The sequence below is a fragment of the Rousettus aegyptiacus genome, unplaced genomic scaffold (genome assembly GCF_014176215.1).
Source record: "Rousettus aegyptiacus isolate mRouAeg1 unplaced genomic scaffold, mRouAeg1.p scaffold_m13_p_2, whole genome shotgun sequence".
In the NCBI taxonomy this organism is placed as follows: Eukaryota; Metazoa; Chordata; class Mammalia; order Chiroptera; family Pteropodidae; genus Rousettus; species Rousettus aegyptiacus.
The window spans coordinates 94,439,547-94,449,384 of record NW_023416295.1 but is presented as its reverse complement, the minus strand read 5'-3'; the positions used below and the strand labels follow the sequence as shown (position 1 = coordinate 94,449,384).

At 41.4% G+C, this 9,838-nt stretch overlaps 1 pseudogene; it reads left to right on the top strand.

Annotated features, from left to right (window-relative positions):
• The first annotated feature begins 8,863 nt into the window (after positions 1–8,863).
• Positions 8,864–8,982, top strand: LOC118614858 (annotated as a pseudogene).
• The last annotated feature ends 856 nt before the right edge of the window (positions 8,983–9,838 follow it).

The window sequence follows — 9,838 nt, the reverse complement described above, 5'->3', positions numbered from 1 at the left end:
CTCCAGGACTCTGTGAGTCTTGCCTCCCTTTGGGGGATTAACTAACCTCTAAAAAACATCAGCAAGGACACATATTTGGAACAGAAGACCTGGCTTTCCAACCAACTAGCTCCGTGATCTCAGGCAGTTTTCTTAGCAATAAAATAAATAATAATATCTTTACCTCAAATAAGATAATGGGTGTGAAAGCCATTTGTAAAATATAGACGTTTAAAAGATTGAGCCTGTATCAGGGCAAGATTAAAGAAAATATGATTTTTTAAAAAGTACAAGTAAGATCTTGGGAGTCATCTCTTGATTAAAGCTAACTACAAATTCTAGGACTCTAACCTGGACTCTAATTAGTTTGGTCTTCTGTATACCCAGAAATCCATCATTATTCCCCAAGGAAACAGCTTCTTACCTGAGAGCACCACTAACTGAAAATAAGTGAAAAATTCCATTTCTCTTCAAAAAGGAGCCATTTTTTTAAACCTCCAATCTGTTTGCCATTGTTTCTAAATCTCAGGAAACTTCAAAAGGACAAAGCATGAGAGAAGCAGGCCTATCCCTGTGGCATTTGGAAGATGTGGGCAGGAAGCCAGATCCTAAAGGAATTCTGGGGTTGACTCTGCCCTCCATGGGGACTGGCCACACCACTTCCCACTGGCCTCCAGCCCTTTCTCCTCACTGGCCTCCACCCCACGCCATGGCAGCCACATCAAAGCATGAGAGTTGGAAAAGGCCCCGCAGAGGGTCTGTGACGATGGAAGATTCCCAGGGTCTCACGTTAGAAGTTGGAAGGCATTTTCTGAGGGACGTATGTTTACACAGGGTGATGTTTCTGTTACCATTGTACAGGCCTTGGTTTCAGGGATACAAGAAGTCCTTTCAGGCTGTTCTGAATAATAAAGATTACACATATCCTTGTTTATCTGTGAAAATGTCTTTCAATTCTAAACAATGGACTTAGAAATCTCTTTCTGAGAACAATACCCATTCATAAGCTGGGGACATTCTGTACAAGTGACAGCTGGATGGGCAGTCAAAACTCCCAGAAAAGGAAACAGGCAGGGTGTTACCCCTACACAGTGGGCTGTGCTTCAAAGCCCAGGTCCCAGTGTTTGCTAGGAAAACAGGAGCACACAGAGGTGGCTGGTCCAAAGCTGCCCAGAGGGATACACCCTGCGCATGTGACAGTCACACGTTCTGCCGACAGCCACCTAAGCTTCGCTCTAAGCTAAAAAATATTTGGTAAGTGTGTCCTCTACTAAGGTTATACTAACACAACTTCAGATATCAGAGCCAAAAATGTTTACAAAACTTTGTTCCTGGTAGAACATCTATCATCGTTCCTTTTTATCTTTCAACAGTACAGAGCTAGAAAAAGTGTTTGGAAATCAGACCACTATGGCTATTTGTTTTGTTTTGTTTTGTTTTACATTGCAGGTAGAGAAGTATTTTTATTAAATTTTATTTCAGTTATTGAGATATAATTGACATATAGCACTTCTAAGTTCAAAGTGTACAGCATAATGATTTGACTTACATATATGTCATGAAATGCTTCCCACAGTAAGTTTAGTTAACGCCCCTCACCTGATATAGATACAGAAAGAAAATGTGTTTCTTACTCTGTGATAAGAATGGTTAGGATCTACTCTGTTAGCAATTTTCAGATGTACCATCTGGCAGTGCTAATGGTACATCTGCACGTCAGTCCCAAAATTCGTTTATGGGACCTGAGCTCCTTCTATCCCCTTGACTTATAGAGCTCTAGGCAGAGGCAGAGTAAGCTTTTGTGAGGCCTAGAGGTCAAGGGGGGAGGCAAGTTTTACAATTACAAACGCAGCATTACAATTAGGGCCTTAGAAGGCAAGGCAGAGGCCTGAGGTGTAGGCTGTTTTCACTTCATGGAAAAGCCAACTCTGGTTCTAGGGGAAGCATCCAGGAGAGTCCATGAAAATGCAGTCTTACAGAACTTTAAATTACTTTCCTAAAACACTCTCACTCCTTGTTCTAACCGAATTCTGGATTTTCTCTAACAATGTCATTTAGTTTGAAACCCTCTGGCGTAAAGGTTCCTTCTTCTTCCACGCTCCCCGCTGCGGGGCTCTCCCCGGTCAGTCTCTGGAGGCACACCACTGTTACGGACCTTGCTCGGCAGGCCTCCAGCCAGACCATCTTCACCCCATTTGGGTTGCTGTCTTCCAGCCACCTTGGGGCCCCTCTGCAAAGGCACTGGGAACAAGACAAGCACTACCATCTTCCTCTGAGCCCATCTCATGACAGCAAACTAAGCCAACTCATCAGACTGGCCACATCCTTGGAACTCATCATACCCCTGAGTTCTTTATTATCCGATAACTCCAAAGCCTAGACCACCTCTCCAACCCCATCGCCCAGCTCTCCACCCCTGCCATGCCATCATGCTTCAGACCTACCCATGGTCTCATCACACCCCTTTTCCTGAACTGTCTGCCCTCTACTGTCCCCATCTTCTTCTCCTCCCTATTGGGCCAATTGTTTCAACCCCACCCTGCCAGCACCCTCAAATTCCATCTTCCCCTGGACCTCCTGGTTAAGAGAGCCGTACCCAGTAGCGTGAGTTGCAAAGGTAAAGCTGGCAGAACCCAGCCTCTTAGGAAATGCACTTTATTTTCTCTCCCACTGGGGAAAACAGCCTTCTCAGAGCTATGAAGCAATCTGATTCCTGACTCCCACAGGGTATTAACAGTATCTGGCATCTGTATACATATGGCTTTTGTATACTCAAAGTGCTTACATAGGCATGGCCTCGCGTGGTTCCCTCCTCCCCTTGGCCAACTGCTGTTTAATTTCTCTCTTCTTTTCTCCTGCTGCAAAGTTTGCTGAAGAAAGTCTCACATGTGGGTCAATTCACCCTGTGATGAATTCAGACTTGCTCAGCTGTGTTCCTCTCCCTTCCATGGTCCCTCTCGCCTGCCCTGCCCCTGGGGTCTTCCTCTCTGACCCTGCCTTGCTCTGGCTCAGCTGCTGTAGTGTCATGAACTGCTGCCGCTCTGCTTTCCTCTCCCTCCACACTTGTCTGTAACTTCACTCTTACTCCCCGAGAGTCTCCTCCTGCCCCAAGAGTCTCTTTTTCCACTAGAACCAGATTGTCACTAACATGATCTGTCATCTTAGGCAACCCACCACTTCTCTTCCTTAAAATGCAGATCAGAGTATCTTCCCTCTCACCCTCTGAGGATCAAATGAGCCAATGCATGTGAAATAACAAAATCTCAGTTTTTATTAATATGCTAAAAACAAGGGGATCAGACTTAAAAGCGCGCGCTCTCTCTCTCTCTCCCTCTCTCTTGCCCCAGTGGGAGAGGGAAAAGTGTTTTCCTTGAGGGTAGTTAGACCTCCTAATTGCTCCTATTCTGGTGAGGGATCAGCCACTGTCAGAAAGGACCCTGGTTTATTTAGTGAGTTACACTGTACTATGTCTGTTAGGTTGTATGCTTGCTGAGGTCAGCACCTGTGTCTGTTGGCTACAGCACCAGTTCACCACTGGACTACCAGGACCAAGCACAGCACTGACATGTGGTAAGAGCTCAGTAAACATTTGTGAGATGAGGGAGGGAGGGGTAGAGGGAGGGAAGAAGGACCTTTGTGTGGAGGATGCAGCCATAATAAGGGCCAGGAGAAGTTCAAATGTCAACCCACTGTAAAGGACCTTGGAAGGTAAAAAAGATGAGAGAACATACCACTCAGTCCATGACAACAAATAATGACCCTTTTTGTTTTGTTTTTCTGTTTTTGTTTTTGTTTTTTTTCCTCAGTCTTATTTTTTTAATCTCCAATGCCTAAATAATAATATTTTGAGCAGATCTTTGTATTCATGGTAGAAGAGATGTGGAGAAAGCAAAGGAAACAGCTGGCCACGCCCCTGCACTTACGAACCAGGGGAGAATGACTCAATGAAAAGAATGGAAAGGATGTGTATGTAAAATCTTTAAGGAACACACAAAAGCAAATTCAAAAATTTACACACTTATACATCGTACGTATCTCCTTATCCTTAGGTATTGGAAATCATGAGTTCACATTGATAACCGTATTCCAGTTCCAATCTGACACCATAAAGTTTATTCTGATTTTTTCCCTTTTCCTTCTTTGATAGTGAGACACCTGGCTCCAGTGGGAAGTATTTTAAGGAGCTGAAAAGGATGAAGAAGAAACAATATGTTACCATGATCCTAGCTCCTCTGTGTCAGCCCCACTGCAATGCCTCCAAGGGGTAGGTCAGACCATGGCAGAGGGAGTCTAAGCAGACCAGCTGGGTTTTGGGGTACCCCCAGGCTGTAAGAAGTCCCAGAAGTGTCAGTGCTTGTCAGTCCTAACTTAGAACACCCCATAAATACATATTAGGGCAAGTCGAATCAAAGCCACCTGGAGCCTCTGCAATTATGTTGAACCCCCAGGGTTCATCTGGATTAGCTCCGGGTGACTTCCAGCTGTTGATCTGACCCTAGACGCAGGAATATAAAATATGATTTGGGTTAGAATGAAATCAGATTAATTTTGGTATTTGGGAGAAATGGGAAGATAGAAAAAAAGGGAAGAACAAGTAATAAATGTATCATCACTTTAAAGCATTAATAAAGATTGATAAAGTTGACTATACAAACTGAAATTTTCCATATGACTAAAACAGCTAGGACAAAAGATATGAAACTGGGGAAATATTTGCAGCACATATCATGACAAAGACCTGCTTTTTATCACATGCAAAGTAAGTACACCTAACAGTTAATAAGATGTAATCCTCACATGATATAGGGCCCAGATAGCGGGGAAGGTATAGAGGAAGCCATGTGTGGACTGGTAGGAGATTGGAGATGGAAAATGGGCTTATCCCACACCTATATGTGGCAGTTGAGAATTGGGAGGGATCTCTCAGCTGCAGAGGTTCTCACAGAGGAGTGATGGGTCCCAGCCTCGCACTGGGATCCCCAGCCCAGGGATCAGGTGCCGGGAAAAGTAATCATCTCAAGAGCTAACTTGAAGATCGGCACTGCTTCCGACCTGTCTCAGTGAGACAGAGGGCTGCAGGAAACTCAGACATTCCTTTGCACAGATTCACTCACTCACAGGCACTCATCCTGAGCTCCAGTGAAGAAACAGCAGCTTGTAAGGCACCAGAGACATATGAGAAGAGACTGAATTGTTTGGCTTCAGGGTGAGAGCTGCCTGCCATTCTTCCTGTGTTGAAGCCACACCCTACCCTTCTTCCCCACGCAGCTTGCAGAGATAGGCGGGGAAGCGGGGGGGGGGGGGGGGGGGGGAGGGGTGGGGGGTGGGGGGGGGAGGCAAAACTGAATCTGCATTATCCTGGCGAAACACCACTTGCCGCACCCTAGTGATTTTCTGAGACCCCGCTACACCCAACTCACACAGTGCACTTTCAGCTGCTGTGACTTGGTCAGCCTGGTCTGTACTATAAACTTTCTTAAAAACTCTCCAAGGTCTGCAGGCCCCAGGCAAGTGGCAGCTGACCTCAGTGTGCCCTGTGCTTTTTGTTAAGTGGCCCCAGACCCAGCAGGGTGGCAGATGGACTCAGGTTACAGTGTTGCTTCTCCCACATGTTTTTCAGCCCCACACAGGCAGCTGTCAACCACAGATCACTTCATAGCTTCTACCAGATGGCCCTTGGCCAGGCACAGGCAGTGTCTGACCTTGGCCAACATTGAGCCCCTCCTAAGAGGCCCTGAACCAGCACAACCAGTGGCCAGCCTCAGACCACAACAGAGCAGTACCTGATTAGCTCCACAAATGGAACAACTAAAGGGTAGTTTTGGCAGGTACCAAAGCCCTGCGGGGGCAAATCCCGCTCTGTGGGGTTAGGCACCATCAGTCACCCCTGTGGTCATGGACAATCCTCACAGCCAGTCAGGCTGAGAGTCAAACCCAGACACTGATGAGCAAATAGCAATTAAGTCTCAACTACAACAGGAGGGCACATGTAATCCACACAAGGGATACTCCTGGAACACCCAGCTCAGGTGACCAGGGAGACTGTTACACAAGGCCCCACAGGACACCTACTACATAAGGCCACCCTTCCAACACTGGGAAATGTAGCAGATCGAATACATAGAAACAAACACAGAGAGACAGCCAAAATGGGGACACAAAGAAATGTGTCCCAAATAAAGGAATAGGAGAAAACTCCAGAAAAAGAACTAAACTGGAGGCAAGCAATTTGCCTGGTACAGAGTTCAAATAAATATGCACAATGAACTTAAGGGGAAAATAGATCAACTAAGTGAGAACTTTAACAAAGAGATAGTAAACATAAAAAAGGACAGTGAAACCATTAAAAGAACCAGTCACAAATGAAGAATGCAGTAATCAAAATGAAGAATACATTAGAAGTAATCAACATGAGATTAGATTAAGCAAAGGACTGAGTCAGCAATTTGAAAGACGAGGTAGTGGAAAACACCCAATCCGAACAGCAACAAGAAAAAAAGAATAAAAAATGAGGATAGTTTAAGGGGCCTCTGGGACAACATCAAGCTTAGCAACATTCACATGATAGCGGTACCAGAAGAAGGAGAGAGCAAGGAATTGAAAACCTATTCAATAAAATAATGACTGAAAACTTCCTAACCTAATGAAGGAAATAGACATACAAGTCCAAGAAGTGCAGAGTCCTAAACAAGATGAACCCAAAAAGGCCCACACCACGACACATCATAAACAAAATGCCAAAGGTCAAAGAGAAAGAGAGAATCTTAAAAGCAGCAAGAGAAAAACAGTTACCTACAAGAGAGCTCCCATAAGACTGTCAGTTGATTTCTCAACAGAAGCTTTACAGGCCAGAGAGGATTGGCACAAAATCTTCAAAGTGATGAAAAGTAAGAATCTACAACTAAGATTACTCTAACTAGCAGAGCTGTCATTTAGAATCAGGACAGATAAAGAGCTTTGCAGACAAGAAAAAACTAAAGGAATTTATCGTCACCCAACTGGTGTTAAAAGAGATGTTAAAGGAACTTCTTGCATGAGGAGAAGGGGGAGGAGGAAGAGAGGAGAAGAGGAGGAAAAGGAGGAGAAACATCAATATGAGTAATAAAATGACAATAACTACATATATCAATAATTACTTTAAATGTAAATGGATTAAATGCTACAATCAAAACACATAGGGTAACTGAATGGATAAGAAAATGAGACCCTTATATATGTTGCCTACAAGGGACCCATTTCAGAGTGAAAGACACACAGACTGAAAGTAAAGGGGTGGAAAAAGATATTTCATACAAATGAAATGGAAAAAAAGCTGAGGTAGCAATACTTATATCAGACAAGATAAACTTTAAAACAAAGGCTATAACAAGAGACAGAGAAAAACATCACATAATGATAAAAAGCTCAATCCAACAAGAGGACATAACCCTGGTAAACATTTTTGCATCCAATGTAGAAGTACCTAAATTCATACAGCAAATACTGATAAACATAAAGCGAGAGACTAATGGCAATATAGTAATTGTGGGAGACTTTAACACCTCATCGACATCAATTGATAGATGATCCAGATGGAAAATTAACAAGGAAATGTGACCTTAAATGACATACTAGAGCAGAAGGAATTTAATTGATATTTGTAGAACATTTCAACTGAGAGCAGCAGAATATACATTTTTTTCAAGAGCACACAGAACTTTTTTCCAGGATGGACCACGTGTTGGGCCACAAAACAAGTCTCCGTAAGTTTAAAAAGATTGGAATCATATCAGGCATCTTCTCTGATCACAATGGTGTGAAATTAGAAATCAATTACAAGAAGAAAACTGAAAAATACACAAACACATGGAGGCGTAATAACATACTACTAAACAATGATTGTGTTAACAATGAGATCAAGAAAGAAATAAAAAAGATACTTTGAGTCAAATGAAAATGAAAATGACCCAAAATTATGGGACACAGCAAAAGCAGTCTTAGGTGGGAAATTTATAGTACCTCAGGAAAAAGAAAAAAAGAAAGAAAGATCTCAAATAAATAATCCAACCTTACATTTAAACTAAAAAGCAAATAGCAAACAAAGCCCAAAGTGAGTAGAAGGAAGGAAATAATAAAGCTCCGAGCAGAAATAAACAAAATAGAGTCTGAGAAACAATTTAAAAGATCAATAAAACCAGGAGCACATTCTTTGAAAAGATAAACAAAATTGATAAACTGTTAATCAGAAAAAAAGAGGTCCCAAATAAATAAAATTAGAACTGAAAGAGAAGCAATAACTGACACTACAGAAATACAAACAATTATAAGAAAATACTAGAGGGCTTGGGGGACTGGATTAAAAAAGGTGAAGAGATGAAGAACAAATTAGTAGTTACAAAACCATCATGGGGATTTAGGGTATAGCATAGGGTATAGAGTTAATATTACTTCAATGGTTGTGTGTAGTACCAAATGAATGCTAGAGTAACCGGGAGGATCACTTCATAAATTATATAAATGTCAAAGAAAAAACATTTTTAATAAAAATAAAAAAATAAAATACTATGAACAATTATATGCCAGCAAATTGGACAATCTGGAAGAAATGGAAACATTTCTAGAAACACAATCTTCCAAGACTGAGTGAAGAAGAAACAGAAAATCTGAACAGACTGGTAACTACTAGCAAAATCAAATTAGTAATCAAAAAACTCTCAACAAATAAAAGTCCTGGACCAGATGGCCTCACAGGTGAATTTTACCAAAAATTGAAAGTATAACACCTATTCATCTTAAACTGTTCCAAAAAATTGGAGAAGAAGGAAGGTGCCCAACCTCATTTTATGAGGCCAGCATTATCCTGCTTCCAAACCGGACAAAAAGACACTATCTAAAAAGAAAATTAGTCTACAGCCATGCTACTCTGAACAAGCCCGATCTTGTCTGATCTCGGAAGCTAAGCAGGGTTGGGCCTGGTTAGTACTTGGATAGGAGACCACCTAGGAAGACCAAGTGCTATAGGTGTAAAAAATAAAAAAATAAGGGATTGTCAGCTGACAAAGTACTTGCAATCTGTGAGGTCAACCAAGGGTTGCCGTGCCTAAAAAATAATAATAACAAAAAAGAATTATAAAAAAAAAGTTATAGGTCAATATTCCTGATGAACATAGATGCAATGCAAAATCCTCAACAAAATATTAGCAAACTGAATTCAGCAGCACTTTACAAAGATAATACACCATAATCAAGTGGAATTTATTCCTGGGATACAAGGTTGGTTCGATATCTGCAAATCAATTAATGTGATACACCACATAAAATGAAGACTAAAAATCCTATGAGCATTTTAATAGATGCAAAAAAAAAGCAATAGACAAAATTTAGAATCCATTTATGATTAAAAAAATACCTAGGAATAAAGTTAATCAAGAAGGTAAAAGACATGTACTTAGAAAATTATGACATCGAAAAAAGAAATTAAAGAAGATACAAATAAATGGAAGCATATACCATGCTCATTGACAGGAAGAATGAACAACATTAAAATGTCCCAAAAGCTACCCAAAGCAATGCACAGATTCAATGCAATCCCTATCAAAATACCAATGACATTTTTCACAGAACTAGAACAAAAAAATCCTATAATATACATAGAACCACAAAAGACCCTGAATAGTTACAGCAATTTGAGAAAGAAGAACAAAATTAGAGGTATCATACTATCTGTTATTGAAATATACCATAAGGCTAAAAACCACATAGTACTGGCATAAAAATAGATGCATAGATCAATGGAACTGAATAGAAAGCCCAGAAATAAATACCTTCATGGTCAATTAATCTATAACAAAGAAGGCAAGAATATACGATGGAGTAAAGA